Below are 24,807 nucleotides of genomic sequence, written 5' to 3' on the forward strand. Positions count from 1 at the left end.
TTAAAAAAAATAAATTTCCTCCTCTCAGTGGAAACTTCTTTGACACATTTAGGTTAATAAGTCCTTTTGATAGATGACTTATCACTCACATTCCCATTTCCTAATCACTTCCTTGTCTTGCAGCCACCCTGGCTGAAGACTGATGATAGCTTCTAATAGCCGCCGCAACCGCCTTGCTCCTGCCAGCACTGGGCATGGCCCTGAGCACTGCAGCCGCTGGTGCTGGGGCTCTCCCTGCTCCCTCGGCTCCAGACCCGGTGCAAATAGCACCTGCTCCTGGGAACCAGGCAGTGGACATTTTCACCCTAGCTTCATATTTGTAGACTGGTGGAGGAAAGTCTACAGCGATGCTTCACAAAGAATGGCAGTTTTAGAGCAGCAGCTTCCTCTGGGGCACGTCTCCATGGGATGGGTGAAGAGCACCCCAGCCCTACGGCTGGCTGTGGGGCTGGAGATCAGCCCCATGGCTCTCTGACTGGGGAGAGCGGCTGTGCAGGACCAGCACGTGGGGAGAGGAGGAGAGTATGCGGGTTCCTCCAGTGCTCTGCCTTGGTTGAGGAGCACCCATGTAGGAAGCGTGGGTGGTTGCAAAGCCTCTGTGGAGGGAGCAGCAGAAGGCTGTGACCAGCCTGCAGCCACTGCTAGCTCGATAAGCAGCCAAAGCCCTGCCCGGTAAATATTTGCACATTGCAGCTGCTGTGATGGATGAACCCTGCAAAGGCAGGGTGGGCTGTTGGTGCCTGGAGACTTACGTTGGTGCTCCGCCTGCTCCGTCACCCTTCCCATGGGTGCCTGTTAGGACACAGCTCCTCGCCTGCCCTGCCTGGGGCCCTGGGCACGATTTCACACACTATTCCTATCTCAATGGGCCCCTGTTATGTGAGGGAAGAAGCTGGTATCATGAAGAAAAAATCTGGATTTCGTGGGAATAGAGATCTGCTTTGTTAGAGGCCATCCAGCAGCGGAAGAAACAAGTGAGAAGGTGCAGGGAGGTGCTGTGCTGCTGCTGCAGGGGGACGCCAGCCCCGAGCCGTGCTTCAGTCATCCAAATACGCAAGCGAGGATGCACAAAGCTGGATCAAGCTGCTGCCTCTGCTCCTGGGCTGAGAGATACCAGCACTTCCCAGGGCAAAACAAGTATGATCTACTCCAGCTGAGGGGACCCTCCACGAGTGTTTTTCCTTGAGGGCTGTATGCAGAAATTCTCTCACGGAGCAGCTAAAGAGACAGAGGTGCTGGAGACCCAGCTGAATCCTGCACGTGCCCAATCCTTGCAGCGTGCTTTTTCTTGCAGCTCTCATTACACCAGAGACAGAGGCTTTTCATTTCAAGCAGCTCATCATTCTAACACACCTTGTTGAATCTGCTGTGGCATCAGAACAGGAGTTTGAGGATGCCTAGTCCCAGAAGCAATGCTAGTGGCTATACTTCATGACTATTTGATTTGATTGCTTTTATTACACTTCCCCTTCAGTAGCTCCTGCTCAGCCCCGGACAGGGAAGTGGGACACCTGCCCAAGAGCACGCTCTGAGAAACGGGAGGTCCCTCCCTCGGAGATGGGGCTGTCTCTCTGCAGCACATGTGTTTAACTTTCCAGTAAAAAGAGTCTGACAGAATAAAGCATGGAATCTTCTTCAGCCTTACTGACAAATAAGCCTGCCTTAAAGAACACTCAGCATACCCAAACTTGTAACATCTGAGAATTTGCACATAAAATTTAAACCCAAGTCCGGATGATATTTTTCCTGAATGTTTTATATCTTTTAACCCACCCAACTAAACCAAGTTCACCAGCCCTTAAGCCACAGCTTGCAACCTATGACTCAGGCACAGCTCCACGGGGGAGAGTACTTCTCTGTGCAGAAGTCGTCACAGCATTGAGCACAAGCACGGGCGAAGGCAGACACTTCTGCAAAATGTGGCCACGCTTCAGTTCCTCTCCTGTACCCAAATACCTGGGCCTGAACCCTTTTCCTTTTCAATTTTCCTACACCACTTCCCTTACTCAAATAAGTACACCAAATACTCATGGCCGTCTCAGTAAAAGCCCGTACGTTGAAGTCACCCCAGAGCCAGGCTGAAGGCACTTTTGCAGAGCTGGTGATTTGGGTTGTCTGCTTTTGGGTACCCGCAGTGAGGTTTCAAAGGGACCCGAGGTGCCCTGACGTTGGGCCCATTTCAAACCAGGCCATCTAGCATATTTGGGGCCGAGATTATGAAAACACTCAAGCTCCTGAAAAAAAAAATAACCACAAGCATCCTCTGAAAGTTGAGATAGGTCATCTCACACATGAAAATAAGGTCTGGGATATTCAGCTTGTTCTCTCTGGTGAGAGCAGAGTGGAAAATAAAGATGCATCTAAACTTTTTGCAAGTAAAGTTGATTTTGGTTTTTTTTAAGGTCACTTGGAATGAAGGATGGAACCTCCTACACCTCAAGCCTTTGCAGAAAAAATGGTTACAAATTGTTTACCTCAGTTCAGTTCCCATCTCCTTTCCCCTCCCGTTAAACAGTGAAGTTTTACCCGTCAGTCCGCGGAGACAGTGTGACAATGTGACAGACAGCAGGGCCGCGATGTGCTAAGGCAGCAAAAAGCTGAGGACGGACCTTTGCTCCCTTTGGTTTGGACAGCATTTATAACACTTTCGGGGAGCTCCATCTCCCAGTGAAACCTCAGCCTACATGAATTGTCCTCCAGCAAGAACCTGGAGCACCACATCGAACAGGCAGCAGATGCTAACCTGAAAGTGAACAGTACAGAAAAAGACCCCCCAAAAGAGAAGTACAGGCACTTCCAACGATACAGCAACAAAACAGAAATACAGCTCACCCTCTGCTGTCATTTTCCCCTTGTCACCTTTCCTGGTAATTCCTAGATCATCATTATCTTTGCCACCTAAATGCAAATGCAACAGGGGACGTTTTCCTTAATTTAGTGCATCCTTCTTCACAAGCCTCTTCTGCCAGCCAGGAGCTGATGGCTGCAGGCGGGGGAGGGGGCAGCAGGAGGGGCTCCTGCAAGCAGCCAGTAGGAATGATGGCGCACCTTGTTGCTGCCCTCTTCCCAAGGTCATCCCACATGCCAGTGGGGCATCATCCTGCCACTCACATATCGAAATCTGTTGCCATGGCACCAGGGGACAAATCTCTTCTTGACTCTGCCCTGCAAATCTCTCCCAGCAGAGCTGGGCCTGGGCATGGACCTGCAGCCTGGGCTATTTTTAACCACATGCTGCATAATGCAGAAGTTGATGACCATCTGCACATCTTCATTAGTCAGCCGTTTCCAGGTGCTCGGTGAAAGGAGCAGATAGCCAGAGACAGGAGAAAAGCTGGGCTCAAATGCTGAGTGAGAGCAGCCTCTTGCCGTGCCTTTTGGTGAAGAACCCCGTCTCTGCGTCTCTGGTTCACGGAGCTTGATGGAAAGGGACCTTTGTTCCCTGCAAGCTGGAGGGTCACAGACGCATCAGCCTCCTTCCTGGAGGTGCCCATGCTGCCCGAGACACCCAGGCACCACATCAGGCTGATGGCTTCTCCCCTACCTTCCCCCATCCCATGCCCTGCTCCCCAAGTCCCCTTGCACTTGCAGCCCTGGAAGGGGTGGACCAAGGCAAGAGGTCCTGAGAGCTGATTGAGGTCTTCAGACAGGGACCATGAAGGACATCCCCAGCCCCCCCAGTTTTCCCTCCCTGTGCCAGCCAGGAGCCAGCAGCATGCCCAGGGCACATCACACTGATCCAGACAGCGATCGGGTGACAGCCAGGAACCCCTGCAGGTGTCTGAAGCTGCAGGGAAGGTGATAGCACTCCATATGTCACATGTCAGGCTTCAGGAAGAGCTGAAACACGTTGGAGATCACTGAATCAGCAGGAGTGCTGCGTGATGGAGGCTCAGCCTGCATTGGAGGGCTCAGACATCTCCTGCCCAGCAGCCCAGCCCGACCTGGTATGCAGATGGCCAACTGACTGAAGCAGCAAACCTTGTTATTCAAAATAATTCAGAATAGCAGGTTCCTTTTCAGCTAACAAAATGAAAACAACGTTACAGACTCACAGACATCTATACTTTGCGAGGATACGCTGGGGTTTTCTTTAGGCTTATTGAAGGCTAAGGGAAAACTAGCCAAATCCTGAGTGCTCCTGTCCAAACACAGCGGGGTACATGGGCACCCACCATCCTAAATTCACCGGTTTAAACCCAGCTCAAGAGCAGCTTCTTCAGCAGTAGAACTGGGCTCTGGGCTGCAAACCCACAGGGCTTGGGCTGCTCTAACTTAGAGCTGTGGTGGAACACATCAAAAAAACACTGACCGAACTCGGGCTCCAGGCTCAGACGTGCCCGGAGCAGAGGGATGCTTTGGTCTGAGGTTACGGCACAGACTTCTCCCCTTGTTACCCTGAAAAAGTGATCACACTTGCTTTATGTCTCCATCTGACAAGTGAATATTGGAGAAAAATTAAAAAAAAAAATAATAATAAGACCAGAGCTGCTGAGGCAGCCTAATTCCCTCCAGTGCCTCCCAGCCGTTGCCCAGCTGGAATACAGCAAAGTGGCACTCAGGCAGCCCAGAGGCAGATACGCTCTGCCTTCTCATCCTGTTCCTGCTCTAAGGACAGCCAACTTGCAAGAAAAACAAAAGCAGCAGCTGGGTGCAGTGCTTGCAAAATTAAATATTGCTGGCTGGGTCCTTGTGCAAGGTCTGACACAGAGAGGTTTTAAAGGAGCCCCTCACGTGGCGGGGGGGTGTGTGGGTGTCACACCATCTCTGGTGCACAAAGGTGTCACTCCACAGAAACTCAAGGAGCTGGGTTGATCCACACCAGCTGCAGAGCTAATTACTGAGAAGCGGTGCTGCCTCACTCCATATTTTTCTTATTTTGTATAATGTCAGGGGGGCAAACGAAGGCAATGTGAGGCTCTGCACTAAATGATTCGCTGCAATTTAGGAAGCGTGCACAAACGCAGGCATGCGCGGTCACACAAGGGACCAGCGTCCTCTCTGAATGGAATCGGGAGGTCAAAGATGGTACCAAAAAAACCCACCACTAAACCTGAAAGGAGCCATTAGGGATCAACCTGCTGCTAAAAGGAGCTTCCTCCCAAGCAGTGATTTGTATCCTGGTGCCCACGAGCTCAGGCCACCTGCAATATACTTTGCTTTGGGTTGGTGTTTTAACGTAACGAGTGCTGTGCTTCCTCCCTGCGCTCAGAGAGGCCAAGCTAGAGGTAACAGCGTTAAACTGCCAAGCAGGGTGACAACCACACTGAGAGGCTGGAAGAAAGGGGTGGCTCAGCTTGAGCCAGGCAGGAATGTCCCCATGAGCCTCGGAGCCAGGATGGGGTCAGCAAGATGGTTTCACATGAATGTCTCATCAGGCATTGCCTGCAGCACTGTTGGACTTCCAGGTGCTGCAGGAGGACCACATCCAAGTCAATGACACCCACCAGTGGGACTTCCCATCTGCAGCAGCGCCAGTGTTGCAATGCATCATTTCCCCAGCCCTGATGATCCACTGCTGAATCAGTGACCTGGTGAGGAGAAGCATCATGGCCCGAGCACCCCAGCATGTCCCTACATGCAGTATCCCAGCACAGCGTTCAGCAGGGATGTCCTTGGCCACCTTTCCCAGCCCTCCTGCTCGGAGCAGGAGAGCCTGATGGCAAAGGAGGATCTAGGAGTCTAATTCAGGCAGCCAAAAAAAATTGGACTGCAGCCTTCACCATCGCATGCTGGAATTGTTTGTTTATCTTCTTGCTTCCTCTATAAAACAACTCATCCCAGATGGGTCATAAGGAAAGGAACAATAGCCATATATTTTTAGGATCTATCTCTGAATCATCAGTGACCAGTTTTTCCATTTTGTCACCCAGACCATTTTGTTTTAGCAAGATACCCTGGAAAGTAGTTCAAGCCATGAGTGTGCAGGGAAGGGGTAATCCCAGCAGTCAGGGATCCCTCCGAGCACCCAACAGCCCCAGCCCTGCCTGGCAGCATCACATTTGTGCTGCCTCCAAGAAGTGAGGCACCACAAGAACCTTCCAGGTGGGTTATAGCCATAGAAATTACCTGTAACCTGCCAAAGGGTTTGGACATTTGGGCTTCCAAGTCCTGCCTGTGATAAAGAGGGTCTGGGGTTCTCTTTTCTTTAAAAAATAAAATAAAAACCATGCCACTTTGCTATTTAGAGGACAAACCGGTTTTTACCCAGGTGTTTATTTGCTCTCCCCTATTGCAGCATCCTTGACCACACAACACAGAGACACTCGGAGGCTGGTGCAGCCCACGAGAGGCGAGTGCTCAGTGCGCCGAGCGAGCTGCCTGCTCGTTAGGATCTGCAAGTGAGCAATGCAAATCCACAGCCTAATTATAGTGTGCGACAGAAAGTCCCGGTCCAAATACAGCAATATGGTACCTCAGGGGACCATCAGAGGCAGGAACAGCCCAGTCCTGATATACAGGCACATATTCAAAGTTACGGTGAGAGGAAACACAGCAGCTTTTTGGCCCTGTGGGTCCCCTGGGGGCCATAGCTCGTACACACCGCCAGAAAACCTCAGCACTACCGTGAGGTCTCCAGCAAGGCAGAAAGAAAGTGGAGATGTCACAAAAGCCAAACCTCCTTCTCTATCACCTCAGCCAGTGGCAACATCAGGGAAGAAATTAGGGGTGGGTTTCAGAAGCCCTTAGTGAGTTAGGAGCACACGTTCTACTGCCTGTGAAACATTAAATAGTGGATGGGAATGATTTCTTCTTCATAGAGAGGGGAGAAAAAAAAAAAAAAAAAAAGATTACTAGATCAACAGACTCCTCCCTCCCCAATCTCTTCTACCAAGTCTCCTCTGAAGCAGCAGCTCCCAGCAAAGTGCCGATTTAGCCCACAAAGCTCCTTTTCAGCACATTTTCTCATGTTCCTAGGTGGGGTAGAGTAGGCACAGAGAGGTGAAGAGATTTGTTTTGGCTTCCATGGAACATCACGGGGAAATTCTGCCTGCTTGTCCTTAATCATAATTCTATCAGCAATCATCCAGGTTTCTAACACAGCTTGCTCGTTAGCTCCGGGGACTCTCCATCCTGTGGTTTTCCCATGTCTATCACCCTCCTGACTACCTCCTGCTGAGGTCTTTAATAAAGGTGTTTTTCCCATGCTCAGGGGCAGTCTTGGATGCTCATCATGCCCCAGCCCTCTCCCACTTTGCATAGCACTGATTCACATGAAATACAGACACATCCTGCATTTCACATGAATCATTCCTTTTTCAGCTCATGTTCCCAATGATAATATTTTTTGTGAAGCAGTTTTATTCTATTAGCCCACAAAAAGCTCCATTAGTCAAACCTTTCCCAGATCATCCTGGTGTGTTTCTGTAAGGAAGTTTTTTCCACAGCGCTGCCTTATAATAAATCCCTTTCTAAAATGCAGGAGTGGAAGGACCAGGGGGGGCGAGGGGGTGGGGGGATGAGTCTACCAGCAAATGGATGGACTCACACAGCCATTTCCCAACAGCTTACACTCAGTAATTAGTGTTACTGACAACATGCATGAATAAGAGAGCAGATAAAGCCTATAAAAGCATGTTTCTTCCTTCCTATACACACATGGGCGCACTGCAGGGAGGAGTGCTCATCTTCATGGCTCAACATGTGCACATCTGCATGCATGCAAATGTATAGATGGTATCTGCCGTTGCCCTGCCCAGCCTCCCTGTGCTCCCAAACTCACCCATCCCAGTGTGTGCACGCAGCAATCATCCCCCAGGGTTTGTCACAGCCCCTGAGTTGCGGACACCAAGGAGAATCACATCAGCTTGTGCCTCCCAAAACAGGGACATCCCGTTGCAGGACCACAAGGAGTCGGGGGAAAGGGCAGCTACCCTCTGCAACTTAAAGAAACCCAAACACACAAACACGGAACCAAAACCAAAACCTCACACGTGCTCAGAAATATTTACTCTGCTTAAGTTTTCCCATTCTGGACCTTGGCCAGGAGGCAAATTTCTTGTTTTGGAAAAACCACGCAGATTTCAGCAAGCATAGGGCAAGTATTGCACTTTCCCCATTTCCAAAGCACAAATTGTGAAAGAGCCACTCTTACACATCTTTAAACTGATTATGAGTTAAAAAAAAAAAAAAAAAAAAAAGAAAAAAAAGAAAAAGCAAGACATACTGTTATGTCAGGAGCGAGTCCTTAATGCCTCTTTAGGGGTAACATCCTTGCATGGGCTTAAAAGAGCAGCTCTGGAGAGCAGCGAGCGCTGCTGCCGTGGCTTGCTGGCCACCTTGCCTCTGCTGGCTCCAGGGGGACAGTTGCCCAGGCACCCTGAGGTCCCAGGCACACACTAGACCTCCCCCTCAGCTGATCAGAGCAAACAAGCAACTCCAAGCTCCCAGTACTAGCCTGAAGCAGAAGGGGTAAGTGAGCTCCAGTGTTAGTGATGGAGGGTAGGGATGGAAAGCAGGGCTTGGTTTTACCCAGCCCACACCGACTGCGCTGCGTGCTGGGGGCTGTGGCTTGCAAGGGACACCGAAGTGGTGGGAATGGCCCAGAAGCTGTAAAGAGAGGAGAGAACCCCAAAGGGCACAGGTGAACCTGGTTTGGTTATGGTTTATCTGCCTTCATGGGGATGCCAGCACTCTAACCCAGCACAGAAATGTGCAGAATAAACAGGCAAACCAGCCACGCTAGGCTGAAGGGCAGAGGGGCAGAGCACGTTCCTCGCTGGCTTTATTGGGCCTGTAAGGAGACCTGAGGTTTATCTAGATGGTAGAACCCCCCAGCTTTGGTGCTTGGGTTCCCTGGGGCACAGGCAGCCGAGCTGCGCGGCGAGGGGGCACACAGGAGACCAGACCCACCAAGAGGTCTTCTGCAGAGCGAAGCCTGCTCCTTTCCAAGTGGCAGAGAAGGGAAAGGTGCTCAGAGACTGCTGAGCTAGAACATGTAAAAACCTCGCCTTAAATACAGCGTAGCCTTTGGGGAGAATGAGGGTTAAAAGGATAAAAAAAAATAAAAAATACCCACACACACCTCACATGGAAGTTGAGGCTGCAGGGTACCAGGTTTTTCAGCATTTCTGTGTTTTTTGGTGTGTACAGCCCTGCCGTTCCCAGCTTCCAGTGCCTGCAAGGAGCCACGTCTCTGCCACGTGCAGGTGGCAGAGGGCCTGTCCCCGTCCAGGAGCGGGCATTCTGCCGGGCACCGTTCTGCCTTCGACCTGCTAGAGCTGGGAGGGGTTCAAAAACCCAGTACATTCCCTGAATCCCTGCAGAAATGCTGAGCTCCGAGCTTTTTGCGTGCACCTCCCCTCCCCACTACAATGCACACGCTCACACCCCCCAGCCCCATGACTCCTCTGAGCAAGCTGCTCCCTCTCCGAGCCCAGTGGTCCCCTCGCAGACCCCCAGGACCACTCCTGGCATGAGGATGTTGCCAGCAGGTGAAGCACAGCCCATCATCTGCCCCCGCCTCCCCCTCACAAGTTGCCCCTTTGCTGAGGGCACCTCACTGGCGCTGCCAAGGGTCCCAACCCACCAGCACGGGGAAAAGCTGAAGCACAAGGTATCCCACAAAAGCATCCTCTCCTCCCCAGCCAGTCCAGCTCCTTCTACTGGAAGTCTCGCCTTGGGAAACCACACTCCATGTTTTCGGCTGAGACTTGCTGGTGCCTCTTTTATACACACACACCCCCCTTTTTTTTCTCCTCTTCCTCTCCAAACATTTATTTTTATGGGCTTCTTGTTGAGATCATAAAATACTGGGTTGGAGGACTATGAATTCACAGGGAGGTATTATTTGAAGAGAGCAGTTCTTAAAATAAAAATAATTTTAAAAAATACAGAGAGGGGTAAAAAAACCCCATCCCTCCCTCTCTTGCAAACGCTCTCCTGTTTTGCAGCACAACATCTAAGTAAGGATCTGAGCCCCTACAGATCATCTTGCCTCTTAGATTTAATTAGAGCAGGTTTTTGCAGCCTGGGAACCGCAGGTAGAGCCGCAGCCAGCCCTGGTGTCAAGTCAAGGAAGGCAACTTGTTTTGGAGTTCTGCAGGGATAATAGTTGCCTGTTTGTGCTGGGTCAAACTTCCTACCACACTTGTGTCGGAAAGCGCAGGGCAAGCAGCCAGAGCAGAGGACACCTTGCTTCACCTTTTTCATCAGCAAGCCAAAAAAATACTTTGTGGAGAGATCCTGACCAGGCTGCTAGGGGGGATGCTCAGCTTTTTGGGCCCCGGTGCAGAGCAATAACATGCCACACATCCCCCACTAAAGACACACACCTGCTTTAACCCAGTGCTACAACTACCACACATCCAACAGGGGACACCCTGGGATGTCCTGCACCTTTCAGGAGCATCATTGGGTTTGTAGGTGGGGAAACTGAGGCACGGGAGCTATACCATGGCTTACCTAGCGACTGACAGACCCAAGCTGCTACACTCCAAACCCACTGACCGTTGGGCAACCCGGGGCTGCCACTCGCTCTTCCATAGGTTGGATTCCGTGAAATCATGTCCTGCCCACAGCATGGGAAGAGCTGGGAGGCCACAACTGACCCTCTGGGTGAGGACCACTCTGCTGGGACTGGGAGCACCATTAGCTCAATCTCACCGCCTTTATTGAAGCAAACCTTCAGCTGAGAGGCATTGCTATGGTGCAGCCTTAATTGGCTTATTTAACACTAACGAGGCAGGCCAGCTGAGTTAGCAAGGGAGCGCAAGGGGGTTCTCCCCCCTCGGCTGACAACAGGCTGTTGAGGGAGTGAGTCCATGGCTCCCAGAGCCTTGCAAGCCTTGACTCGGCTCCAGATGAACTCCGAAGCCCGCTGACGGCGCAGGAGCCCTGCCTGACTAATGCTGAAGCTGCTACCGGACGGTGCCCTGCGGCTGCGGTCAGCTCTGGCTCCTTGGCTCCGGCGGGCGCAGGGCGAGGGGTGCCCAGCTGCCAGCCCCCCGCCCTCGGACATCTCCCCGCGGCACTGACCGTTCCCTGCCCGCGGACCCAAACGGGGGTTTGCAAATGGCAGGGCTGAGGGCAAGATCTCCGTGAGGCAGATGCCCTGATCCCCCCGTGATCGCTGCTTCTTTGAAAAGCAACAATTGTGCACGAGGAGGAGGAGGAGGTCACATGAAGGATGCCTGAGATTCTTTCCAAACCACAGCCATTTCTGACCCATCGCAAATTTCCCCGCTTACTCTGGCCTGTGAACTCTGGAAAATGCAATTAAAGGAGAAAAAGCAGCGGCCTGAAACCCCTGATTCAGGCAGGCTCCCTGACATTCATTAATGAGGCCAGCCTTACGCCGTGCTGATTCAATAGGAGCGACTGTCTGCTTCCAGCCCCGGTTCATCAAAAGTTCATCAGCCCTCCCTTCTGACAGAAACCCGCCTGAAATTCATGCTGCCGTCCCAGAAGTTAAGGGAGCAGCTTATTTCATGGTTTAATGCTACTGAAACTGCCATTTACTGGGCTGACAATGGAGGTGAACTGCACTTCATATATAGAGACTTTTTTTATGTATATATACTTCATATATATACTATAACTTCCCCTTATAGCATCTTCTTTCTATAGCTGGATGCACTGTGCACCACAAAGCCCGGCTGCCCCGGTGGGGGGGTGGCAGGCAGCTGTGGCCCCCACCCCAGCAGGGGCCAGCCTTTTGGGGACGGCACAGGGCAAGTCGCCGGCATCACCAGAGCCAAGCCAGCAACTGCTGGGCACATTGGCCTTCTCCCCTCAACCCATGGGTCAGGAAACAGATCCTGATACCACCTCCTCACTGATTAGTTATTTGATGTTTGGTTCCCCCCCACCCCGGACACACACAGCCACAGCCACAGTCACCTCTGAAGCTGTTGTTTTAAACCGTGGAGCTCATTTCCAGCAGTGGCAGCCATGGGAAGCAGTGGGAAGAGGAGATGGAGCGGGATGAGTGGCTTTGGCGTGTTCAGAGGCGGCCCTGGGCTGATGATGGATTGGGGCAAGAGGAGATGGAGCGGCATGAGCGGCTTCAGCATGTTCGGAGGTGGCCCCTAAATAATAGTTAAAATACTACAAAATGAAATTAAGCCCTTGGGCTGAAACAGAGGGGCTGCACATCTGGGAACAGGTGGGTTTTATTGCAAGCAGCCCACCCATTCCAGAGCATTACCCTCCTTCCCCTACCTGCTGGGTCCCTGTGACACCCTGCTCCTCTCTGTGGCACAAGAGGCTCCTGCTGCTGCCGCAGGTCCTGCCACACAAAGCTCACCACTTGACCCCAGAGGTAACATTATCACCCTCTGTTTAATACCATTAAGCAAAACTACCTGCGTGGGGCCACCTGGGCAACCAGAGAACCTCCTGTGGCCACACGCCACAGTGTCTCCTTCCAGCCTGGACCTACCACTGGGGCAGGAGAGGGATGGTCCTGGGAATGAACACCCTGCTGTTCTGGGCTGGGGGCTGCTCCAGCTGCTGGCAAAGCAGGATGGAGCCCCACCTGCCCAGGGTCTGCAAAGGGCATCGGCGATTTAAGGGGTTCATCAATCAATCGTCATTCAATCCATGGAATGACACCTGGACCCACCCAACCCTGGGAGGATGAGCGGAATGACTTTTCCAGAGCGGCTGGACGGGCTTGGATTTGGGGGATGGAGTCCACCTGGAAAAGCCGGGTGTTTCCTTCCCATGCTCCAAGGGGCAGGAGCGTGCCTGGCTGCCGTGCCAGTGTGCTCCTCTGCAGGGGAGCTGCCTCTCACCACCGGGTGGCATTTCCTCCCCAGAAAGCCTGGAGTGTATCCATTTGGGTGTTTTATTGCTTTCTGTCAGGAATAACCAAGATGAGAAAGCACAGTATGACTGGGACGAGACCTTATGTCTAACCCTGATACTTGGTTTCCACAACAGAGAAATACCGAAGCCCGACAATTATAACCCACACTGATACTGCTTCCTTCAAGATTTGGTCCAGTGCAAGGCTAAAATGCTGTGGGAAGAATATATATATATATATATATTTTTTTTTTTTTTTTTTAAGTTTTCCACCATATCCAAATTATAGAGCTTTTAAAACTCATCCCCTCAAAAAAAACAAACAAAAAAACCCAAACCAAAAAACCAAACCAAAAAAAGAAAAGGTTGAGTATTTCCATACTTCTCTGTACTTCAAAACACAGAATTAAGAGAAAACTGTCACAGATCTGAAAAATAGAAACTCACTCAACTTGGAACCCACTGGCTGGTTTCTACCCCAAGCTCTCAGAGCAGTTTTTGAAGGGGATTAAGCAACAACCTCCATTTTATGGATGGGGGAATCGAGTCATATTTTGGATAAGCATCTGAAAGCCAGTCAGGAAAAGTCAGTAGCAGTATTGGAAAAGCCACCCACATCTCCTGACTTCTCCACAGCTTTGCCACCCAGGGACTAAACAAGCAAAATAGACCTCAAACCGGTCACAAGGGAATGCCGAAAGTGCAGATGAGATGCCAATTCAAAAGACAGCAAATTGTACCTGCCGCAATGTGCATTTAAAGCAATTAATTCCTTCCACGGACAGGAAAAAATGGTTTTGAAGCCTGTGGCTTTGCTAGCAGATTCCTCCCCGTGATCTGCAAATGAGAAAAGGCAGCATGAAGGGCTTTTCCCCCGCCTGGTGTGGTGCTCCAGGGAGTGGAAGGTGCTGGCAGTGCCACCCAGGGCTGGGTGGGCTGAAACGCTGCATCAAGGGTACGGCTGAGGCTGGGAGAACTTGTGATGTTAATTTGCCTGGGGTTTTTTTGAAGAAAAAAAAAATTCAGATTCTAGTGGTCGCTTTTTAGCTGCAAGAAATTATTTTCACCCCCAACCCAGCAGAGAACACATCACCTGTGGGGACAGGGAATTACAAAACTACAAGGAGAAAGCTCACGGCAGGTATTTTGGCCAGGCATCCACCTGTAACCAGGGTCTGCGAACTCAGGCTGTGGCTGCCTCACCTCCCAGCATTTCTTTGCATAGTTCAAGTGTCCAAAAAGGGTCCCTGGCATTGCAAGGAACACTAATATCTATTTAAAAATTATGTCTAATTTGCCACTGGAGGGCTGTTGTGGCAGGAGTGGCTGGAAGGAAGGCTACGGCTTCCCAGCTGTCATCTCCAGGAGCTCAGCGTTTGGTTATTCAGGCACATTGCATGGGAAGTGACTTTGTGGAAATACCTCCCTCTTTACACATCTGGCGCTGGCTGCCTGGCTGCCACCATAATTCAGCTGCCCTCAGAAGCAGCGCTACCAGGACCAGCGCCTGCCACCGCAGGGCAGGGGTGGTGTGCCACGGCTCCACGAGGCACCACGGGAAACATCCCTCAACACCCACACCCCACAAGCTGAGTCTGTAAAAACCAAAAAAATAGCCCCGACAATTCTAAAGCACATGGTTATATTTTTATTTACACCAGCTTGGCTTGTGGTCTTTTTTTTTTCATTATTTTTTTTTAAACACGTTTCTGTCTACAGCCATAATTGGATTTACTGGGCCCAACAGCTGAGTGCCAATCATGTTTCCATGGAGATACAGTCGGTCCAGCTCATTCTCATGTGTACTCTTATCTCCAGCTCCCTCAGATGCGCTGCCTTTGCTGCTGCTCCAAAAGCACCCTCGCACCGAGGACAGGAGCCCCAGGAAATAATCAGTAACACAGAGAAATAATCAGGAACGTAGAGACACGGTGTGCTCATAGCATCCCGACAGCCTTGTACGTGGGTTTGAGGCGTTCCCTTTGCAAGCCCTGCCAGGAGCAGACAGCACAGACCTCCAAAAAGCAGAATGTCCTGCAGAGAGCAAGACTGCCCAGCTCTGCTGGAACCCCTCTTCGGCACCAAGAGGTACCTTAGGTAATAGAAAATGCAAACCAGGAGTTCAAGGGCCCACAGGAGCTGACATCAGGGAGTTTACACTCCTTTCTCCTCCATCTGGGCAAACTCTCCCTGCTGCGAAAGCCAGTGGAAAATGTTTTCTGCAACCCCCACGCAGGTAACACATCACTTCAGACTCCCCTTAGCTTGCACTTCCATGCGCAGCACCATACAAGTGAAGCTGTCCTTCACTTTTGAGGTGAACTCAAAAAACTTTTCACTGCCAGAAAGCCACAGCCGGGCCCACTCCCATCTTTCACATGTCACTAACGAACTGGGCTTTAGGAATCGCAATGGGGCCGGCTGGCATCTGCAGCCTGGGTCCGCTCTGCACTGCCGCGGGGAGCTGCTCTGCGATGGCCCGTGCCACCCCGAGAGCATCGCGTGGTACCCACGGCGCTCCGATGCCCGGCCACCCGGACTGGCAAACCAGTGCAGCCTGCGGTGGGCTAAGCTGGTTCCCGGCTGCATGGTGACCTCTCTCCGTGTCAGACATCCCATAGGTTACCCTGGAAAAGTTTCTTCAGCTGCACCAATCTGTAACCCACAGCCAGCTTAGCTTTCTGTCGGGAGCTGCTTATAACCCCCCCACCCCTCACGTTCGCCAGACCCCAAAAGGCTCTGGTAGGCAAGCTGCAGTGGCTGCGGCACAGCGCTGGGAGGAGAAGGCACATCTGCAGGGCAATTTGTCCAGGGTTTGTCCAAAGCCATGGCACAGCGTTGGTCCCACAAGCTCGGGCATCCCACCCCCCCTCAGCCTCTCCTCTTGCTGGCAGTTGCTGCCTCCTGTGCCGCCTTTGCAGCCTGGCTGTGCACCCACTGCTACAAACACCAGGCAAAGGGCGTAATCAATGGTAAGCAGGCTGCATTTTAATTACCCTTTATATAATGCAAACGTGACTGTATTAATAAGCCTCGCAAGCCATGCGACCATCTTACACAACCTTTAATTACTCAGGGAGCTCAGCATTTTCCATTGTCGTACAGTTTGCTTTATCTTTTATTATCTCACCAGGCTGCCAGGCCCTGCAACACAAAGAGAAACGCTTTCTGCAACTTCATCCGAGCCAGGCGCCTGACAGCTTTGTACCTACTCCAAGACCATCATGTTTCCTCCCTTTATTTCCTCAGAGCAGAAAGCCAGAGCATCACCCAAACGCATGTCATTATTAGTAAGTGCACGTGCACAGGGTGGCTTTCCCTCCAAAAAAAACCCACCTTTGTGTTGAAAGGGTTATTTCCGAGGAGCTATCTGTATTACAGCAATAAAAGATGAGACTAATGGGTGCTTGACACGTTGCATGGGGCCAGACCCAGAAAAGCACTTAAGAAAGCGAATAAAGCTCTTAAGCACATTTTCCCATTGACTGGAGCTTACCTTTTATTAAGCACTAAACACGAGCTTATGGGCGTTTGCAAAAAGGGGAATTAGGCTCTGACATGACATCCTGGATCAATCAGACTTTTCCAGTGGCTTCAGCAGCAGGAGGAAAAATAACTACTCGTCAGCCTGTGCTGGAAGCTGTCCTCAATTTCATGGGGATTGCTGCTTTAGCATGATTCATGCTAAAAAGCCTCCATGGGACCAGAGAAGCAGAGCTCCTATGTCCTCTGGCATTTCATACCATCGATAGCACTCAGGTGCTCCTTAGGTTTCTTTGCCCTCCAGTCCCGGAGGGTAAGATTTGCTCCATTTCATTCCTCACTCCCCAATGCAAAGTCCTGGTGGGAAACTTCATGCGATCCTTTGTGAGTCGTGTCAAACACCAGACTTCCCTGGGGTCTGCTGGAACACTTACACATCTGCTGAATATCAGAGATAGTGAAAGAATATAGAATATGAATAATAAAGAATATCAATAATAAAAATAATGTTTCATCATATTTTTGGAAAGCATCAGAGCAGTCATCAAAAAGCAATCAATCATATTTATTTTGCAAATTTTGTGTTGAGAAAAAAGCAGGAAAAAAATAATAAATAGGATGTTCCTTTCTCGCAAGGGGGTTCCCTCCAGCACTGCCTGACCCATGGCTCAGCCTCCTGCTGCTTCGGATGCGGACAGAGATTCATAGGGAGACCTCAAGCAGAGCCGCCTGGAAACATCCAAACTCTCAGACCCGCTGATAAAGGGACTTCTTTGAATTTCTCCCTCCTTAGAAGTCTTCTGCAACAGGTTTTTTTTTCACACATCTACCAATGCCATTAAAATAAGGTCCCAGCTGGCAAAACAGGCGTAGAAGAATTAAAATATTGCTTCTCTGTGCCTGATTCTGATACTGGTTTGCACTGGCACCAGAGGTATCACCAATATCACTGCTGATGTGTATCTGCAGAATTGCAACCACAGTTGAAGCTAAAAATAAATACATAAATAAATATTAAGAGAAGCAAACTTCAGTATTTAAAGCTTTTGTGGATGCTTCCCACTGCCCCACCCTCAAAGCTTTCATATACAATTAGCTCTCCTAAGGTCCCTACTGGGGATCATTTCATTAAATAATAGCTCAACGTTGAGTTACAGAAGCGAGTCTATAAAGTATTATAAGGCATGTTAAATGATGCGTGGAAATAAACTAGGTCAGCTGGGGAACAGGGATTTCTGTTCTCTGGAAGGTCACACACCTCTCTCGGAGGGACATGACAGCAAGCACAGGTATGTGGGAGCTGCCCTGCTGGCTCAGCCTGCTGGTCCTTCTCCTTCCTACCTGGTAATCAGCACCGCACAAGCCCCCCTGAACTTCTCTGAAGCCCCCACCAATTAAGACTGCCAGAGGGTTTAAGGACTCACAGCTCTCTGGAAGCTCTCCAATAAAATAAAAAAAATAAAAAAATTATGGTTATTTCTGTAGATGTCTCTATTATTTGTGGACATCTTGCCCTGCTTGGCCTCACTTTTGTTTTACGGCAGCAAGTTCCACATAAGATGGGTAGGGGGTGGGAGAATGGTTTCCTTAAAGTTTTTCATATATATTTATATTTATATATAAATAAATTAAATCCCTTAAAATTATGCCTTTTCTACTGCTTTTAGTGTTCAAGAGTTCAGTGCAATCCAGGTAGGAGAGGAAAGCCGGGAAGGAGATGCAGGCAAACTGCAGGTGAACAGCAAGCGATGCCGTAGCATAAAGTGTTACATATCCTTGCATATATATTCAGGAGAGATTTTAACCTGGATCCAAAACACATCATCCATGCCCTGGTGCCCGTGGCTGCAAAAAGACACAGTAAAATAGAGAGGGTGGCAGAATCAGGCCACAAAAGCAGCTTCAGAGCTGGAGAAGACACTTATGGGGAGGCGTCGGGCGAGCCATCTATCTCACTGAGGTGGTGGATTCAATTACTGTGCACGAGCACGTAACTCCAGGCACTAAAATGCCCTGTCAGAAAAAGGAAGAATAAAAAGTAAAAGCTGTGGACCGAAGCTGGGCAAACTAAGGAAGAAATACATCAACAGAGCAAGTCTGGGAGTCAGAGACAAACAGCAAAGGGAAGAGCAGAGTCTCCATCGTTTGAGACGGTCAAAGCCAGCTTGGATATCTGCCTGGAAAACATGTTTTAGCCAAAAAACAAGCTAACAGACGGAGTGCATGAGGGATGAGGTGCGGCTGCATGGCCTGAAACACGGGGAAGGTGGGACTGGCCGTACTTTCTCCCCTTGTGCTCGGCAGACAGCGTATGGCAGACTCTCAGGGAGTCGGTTCAGTACAAATCGCTTCCCAAAAACATGTATTTGCCTAAAGACTGGAAGTCACCAAACTGCAGCAATCGAAAGAGTATTGATTTCACGGATAAGGGTGTTGAACAGCTCCAGGACTGTGTCCTGGGATGAGAAGCATCACCCCCACCTCTCACAAGGAAAGAAGGGCTGGGGGCAGCCAAGTCAGATGGCTGCGCCTCATCCCTTCCTGCAGGAGAGGAAAGCAGAAGGCTTTCAAAAGGGGTTTCCTTGCTATAAAGCTTCAGCAGAGCTGGTGGTTGGTAGCAGGGATGAAGGGCTGGCCTGGGAGGACTGCCCTGGCCAGTCACTAACACCCTGTGCCTTGGCACACTCTCCTGCAGCATCCTCGCACCCCTCCCCCGCCTCCCTCATTACCTTCATCACCATCCTCCGCTTTAGGAAGGGGTTGGCTAGACCGTGCTCTATAAACAGGTGCATTGATTAACACTAGGAACTCTCAAATTGGACTTAATACCTAACTATGGCCAGAGCCTTGCTCATAGTTATGTTTGCTACAAAAAAAAAAAAAAAAAAAAAAAAAAAAAAAAAGAGGAGCCCTGGCCAGCACAGATGCTACGGGGGCTCCCCTTGGTCCCAAGCCACCCTGGAGGGGGCAGGGTTAGCTCTGTGCCACTGCTGGGCTCAAACCCTGGGGGAACAGCACCACATGGCCCTCACCCACCGCCCTCAGAAATCATGAATGTGCAAAATACCATTTTCCTTCAAGGATGCAGAGAAGGAAACTCACCGCGCAGCCCTCACCCCTTGCATGAGCGAGGAACTCCAGGTCTAGTGAGCTCTGCCTTTTCATTTAATTAGTTTTAGGCATGAAGATGGTCTCCTGCTTCCATCAGGTTTTCCTGATACAGTAATTAATGTGCCTTCCTGCAGAAGGAATACCGATTGAGAGGTAAAGCCATTGCCTGGAGAGAGCTGGGCTTCCAAGGAAGTGCTAATTAGTCCCTGTTTGAGAAAGCTGGTTAAAGCAAGTGAGCAGGTGTTGCCAGAAATTCGAAATAAGCTGTAGAAACATGTTCTTTCCTATGTGACAGCAGAGCTAATTACACCTCCTTGGGTCACCACTTCATTTTACATATCTCTCTGTCGAAAGTGTATTACCGCCTGCCAGATAAAACATTTTAGCACTTGGTGTCAGTGGCGGATTAACCCCTTCTCCCACCATGGCTTAAGAGGAAGGATGTTGCTACCAACCCCACTTGCTCGAGGGACAGGGAAAGCATCTCCCATCTCCCCTCGGGCAGTGTCATTGCTGGACCACTGCCAGTAAGTTTTGGTCTTGCTTGGTGTCAGTGTCTGAAGGGCTCACGGATGGCCATGTGCTATGTACCGCTCCCGTGGTGGGCGGTCAAAGCTTTGCAACCTCCTGGAAAACCGAAACGGCTCCTGGAGGGAAGGCGATGATTGACGTACCGAGAGCGGACGATGCTGCGGCAGCAACAGAAGTAATCACAGAGCCAATTACTGCTTGTACAAGATGTTTTGCATATGCAGGCTTTCACAGGTGCAACGGTCTCCATGCATTGGCTTGCTCTCAGGCCAGCGTGAGGTGTCCATGCGCATCTGCAAAGCTGGAATAGAGAAAAATGGGAAGCGACCGCCCGGCACAAGACTGCACAGGAGGAAAGCAGCCAGCTGCGGGCTGATTTGAGCAGGAAGGATTTCCTAAGCGCTCTCCCAAAACAGAGGTGTATCTGTGTTATTAAGCAAGCGTCATGCAATCTTAACTCCTGGTTTGCACCACATCTGTAGGAAGAGACAGGGCCCAGCACGGACAGAGAGACACCCACGAATCACTGCATGACCTGGGCGGGCGTGCACAAACCCTGGGCCTTGGTTTGCTGTTGCAAAGGGATGCACGGATGCGTTGGTAATGCCTGGGAAGCAAGAGCTGTTGGAGGAAGAGAACACAAACACCACGAGTATGTTTGTGAGCGGAAGCCTGTGTCTAGGGTGCCCACTGCGTGCCGAGTATGTTGGTAAACCCCAGCAGAGCCTGTGCCCACGTGGCTCCAGCCTTTTGTACCAGGACAGTGATGCACCTCACCCCGGGATTCACTTCTGCCATGGAGACACCCTGGCACATATATATATATATAAGCTGGTATATATAGGTGTTGTGGTTTAACCCTGAGTCTCAACCAAGCTCAACGCAGCCACTCGCTTACTCTGCCCTCAGTGGGATGGGGCGGGGAATTGTAAAAGTGAGAAAACTTGTGGGTTGAGATAAAGACAGTTTAATAGGTAAAGCAAAAGATGCACACACAAGCAAAGCAAACCAAGGAATTTGTTCGCCACTCCCCATGGGCAGGCAGGCGCTCAGCCATCCCCAGGGCAGCCAGGATCCATCACACGTAACAGGGACTCGGGAAGACCAACACCATCACGCTCAATGTTCCCCCCTTCCTTCTTCTTCCCCCAGCTTTGTATGCTGAGCATGACGCCACGTGGTATGGCACATCCCTTTGGTCAGTGGGGGTCTGTCCCAGCTGTATCCCCTCCCAACATGCTGTGTGTCCCCCGACATCTTGTGCCCCCCAGGTGACTCGCTGCTGGGGCGGTGTGTGGAGCAGAAAAGGCCTTGGCACTGTGCCAGCACTGCTCACCCATAACTAAAACATCCCTGAATTACCAACACCGTTTTCCTCACAAATCCAAACCATAGCCCTATACAACGTACTGCGAAGAAAATTAACTCTATCCCAGCCAAAACCAGCACAACAGGAGAATGAATGAGGACAGAGACAATACTGAGGCTGTGCTAGATCAGCTGCGTGCAGACAAAATGTCACTGACAGCAGGCTGGCCATGGGACACTTCAGCCCAAAGGTGAAAAGCAAGCCCAGGTAGCCCTGGTACCCAACAGGTCCAAGGAGCAGAGACAAATTCCAATATATTGCAGGATAATGTGACTTTTCCCTCCATCGCAGCTTCAACCACAGTGCAGGGCAAGCAGGTGAGAGCTCTCAGCAAAGCACCACACATGTCAGCCAGCCCAGGGAGCCTTCCAGGAAAGCCCTTTCTCTAAGGGCAAAATCTGTTCAGCATCCACCACTGGGCCACCTTCCTAGCAGCAGCACTTGCCCAGCTGTGGACGCTTGCAGCCGTGTCCGCAGCCAGTCCTAACGAACGTGCAGCTGAGCCCAGGGCCCCAGGGATGGCAGCACAGCCATGGGGACAGCAGCACAGCCATGGGGACAGCATGGGGTGGCCAATGCCAAGCATAAGGGATACGCTCCTCGGCGGTGCAGCTGCCCCGGCAGTTGCTCCCAGCTCTCCTTGTCCCAGCAGCTGAGCACGGCCCAGCTGGATATGGAGGGAAGGGGGAGACAGCCCCCCCTTGCAAAGCTGATTCCAGACATGCTGCCCTACGCACGCGGCTGCAAAGAAGGACCATCAGGGCTCAGCTCATCAGAGCTGGGGTCACACTGGGATGCAGTGGCAAGACCATAACGGGAGCTGGCATTTAAGACAGAGGCGGCAATGGTGTCCTTATAGAAATGCTTGGTTTGGGTCCTGTTTTCCTCCCTTTCCCCCTCTTAACTGCTCCAGAGGTCCAGGGGAAATGTGCGCTATTGCCTGCAGAAGGGAACAGCGCAGCTGACCAGGTGGTGGCTTCTCCACCCGTGGGAGAGCCCACACTCATGCTCAGGTTTTCCCAAAGCCACTTGGAGCTATCAAGTTGCATATCAGAGGGACTGACGTGGTCCTGAAATTACAACACCTGATTACTTGGTGCCTTAATGTGCGTAAGGCAGAACAACATTGACATTCCCACTGCTGAGACGAGGAGCAGAGATACAAAAGTATTTCCCCAGGGAAGCCTTTGTCAGAGCAGGGGCTAATGCTCCACCTCTGCTCCATCTTCCCTTTTCAATCAGGGATGTCCATGTACTTGACCTCATGGAGGTGGGATGCAGGTGTCATAGTATGACAGCAGCAACGTGTCTCCCTCTCTCAGGTGGCCTGTGATGCCCTGGAGATTTGTCCTTCCCCCAACTTTCTCTTCTTTCAGTCTCAGTAGGTCTGGCTAGTTTGATCTTTTCTCACAGGCCATGTTCCTGGTACAGTGTTTTCCTTTTTCATAACGTCATCACAATGCTGACTCACATCAAGTTCAAGTGTTACGTAGGAGGCTTAGAAATGTCCTACCTGAGACATGGGAACTGGCTCCAGTCTGAAGACAACTACAACTCAGGCCTCTCCCAGCCATGACACTGGCTTCAAAAATAAATCCTGTGGGTTAAAATCAGAGCGTATCTCAGATATACCTTCAGGTTTCTGAGCCACTGAGGTCAGAGCTCCTAAAGCTGGATTTTTCATCATTTTAAGTGAGAGCTGAGATTCGTCATCCAAATGACATCTGATGATACAATTTGAAGCAAGTACACACATTTTGTAGAGTTTCTAACAAGCTTCCTCCGCTGGCAGGTACTTCAAAGTCCCGTGCAAGGAGTGGTCACCGTATGTGCCTCGCTCCAGCCCTGAGATCCTACTTTACGTGTAGGTGACATACCAGCCCTTGCAATGATGGAGAAACAGGGCGGCCAGCAACAGCCAGGGCTCTGTGCTGCTGCAAGCTGTGACCCTCTGGGAATCCCACCTCGGTAACATGGAGCAGGGATGGTGAGTGCAAATCTGCATTAGCTCGGCCTGAGAGAGAAAGGACACCAGACGGACTCGGCAAAGCTTATGTGAGGCGTGGTTCCAGGCAAGCCCGTGGTGCTAACCGCTGCCAGCGTGTGTGTGCATGGCACTGTGTGAAGCCTCCCGCTTGCCAGCTCCTCCTGCCCCTAATGCTGCAGCAGCTCCTGGGGGCTGCACGGGGTCTGCAGAGAAAGCTGGGAGCCAGGCTGGACTGGATTTGGGATCGGCGAGGGAGAAGATCAAGGAGCAACCTCCACGACCTGCTGTGACTGCAGGGGCAGATAAAATAAAAGCACACCCTCCCTTGCTCCAACAGCCACCATCCAGCTGAGGAGAAGCGAAGTCTTCTCTTGCAAACAAAACCTCTTTCCTCTGCCATCCCCAACGCCGCTTCGCTTTGCAAGGAAAGGCTGCTAATGCGCTCACCCGTTGACAGAGCAGACTCGAAGTATAGTTTATGGCACCTACTGTATTCTCCGCTCAGAGCTATAAAACAATATTCACTTAGCTACCGTGCAGAGCTTGGCTAGTACAGCCACATCCAGAAGTATCCAGCAAGAAAAAAAAAAAAAAAAAAAAAAAAAAAAAAAGAAGCTATTAAAAAACACTCACATACAAGCCAGGAAACATCTTATTATAGACCTCAGTTTGAAGAAGGGAAATTAAAACCCCACACCCACACTCAGCATATGCCCGGCTATATTTGTCTGATCCATTTATTATCCTAGCCAATGTAATTTCAGTGTTGCAGTACTCCAGTCTTTCACACTACCAAAAAAAAAAAAAAAAACCCACAAAAAAACCCCAACAACACACAACAACCCGATGCACAAGATGCCATCGCTGGTTTACAGCTGTGGCCTTATCCTGTTTCTCTGAACATTTGCTGATTTGGCATCAGCACTATATGGAGGGGAGCGGAGGGCGGGGGCTGGGATCTGACTGGAAGAGGTGGATCTTCCGATGCTTACAGCAGCACCCTGTCGGAAGCTCAGCTATTTGTTTGCGCGCTGATCTTTAAAATTGTTGTGGAGAAAGCATCGCTTTGAACCGGTTCCTTTGCTAAAGTTGTACCTTGTGCATGCGTTCCTCGGGCTGCGGAATTGAAAATACAAGCTCTGGCAATGACACGCCACACATACAAAGTTAAATATGCAATGGAAAGCATTACAGCTCGGTTAGTTATTATTCCCATAGTGCAAAAACTGGAAATCGATGCTGTGAGAACTTTAAGAAGTAAGAAGCTTGGCGCTGGATTAAAGAAGCGTGCATGTCCACGGGTAAGGGTGGAAGAAACCTGGCCATGTTGTCGGCTGAGGTTCTCCAAAGCCAACTGCAGGTGTAGCCATGCCAAAATCAGTGGCGAGCCTGCTGCCTCTGCGGGAGAGGTGCCCCCCAGGGTGCTCCATGGCTCTCAGCAGGAGGGAGGCTGTGCTGGAGCCCTGCCCCCGAACCAGCTCCTCTTGCACCAGATGGATGCTGGAACATCACAACTTCATGAGCTGAAAGTGCTCTGTTGGCTGGAAGAGCCAAAATAGTTTGGGTAGCTACTTCT

At 50.7% G+C, this 24,807-nt stretch overlaps 1 long non-coding RNA gene across 3 annotated transcripts in view; it reads right to left on the reverse strand.

The window, feature by feature from the left end:
* Positions 1-15,796: 15,796 nt before the first annotated feature.
* Positions 15,797-24,807, reverse strand: part of LOC121096425 — a 28,325-nt gene continuing 19,314 nt past the window's right edge. The window contains exons 1-4 of one of the 3 annotated variants that reach the window (XR_005830498.1): positions 20,019-20,172; positions 19,336-19,472; positions 16,494-16,671; positions 15,797-15,894 (exon numbers count right to left, since the gene is read on the reverse strand). This is a non-coding gene — a long non-coding RNA (uncharacterized LOC121096425). Of the gene's footprint in view, positions 16,672-19,335; positions 19,473-20,018; positions 20,173-24,807 lie in introns of those variants that run through there. The other 2 variants (XR_005830496.1, XR_005830497.1) reach the window with 2 other exon arrangements.

Source organism: Falco naumanni, chromosome 12 (assembly GCF_017639655.2).
Source record: "Falco naumanni isolate bFalNau1 chromosome 12, bFalNau1.pat, whole genome shotgun sequence".
Taxonomy (NCBI): Eukaryota; Metazoa; Chordata; class Aves; order Falconiformes; family Falconidae; genus Falco; species Falco naumanni.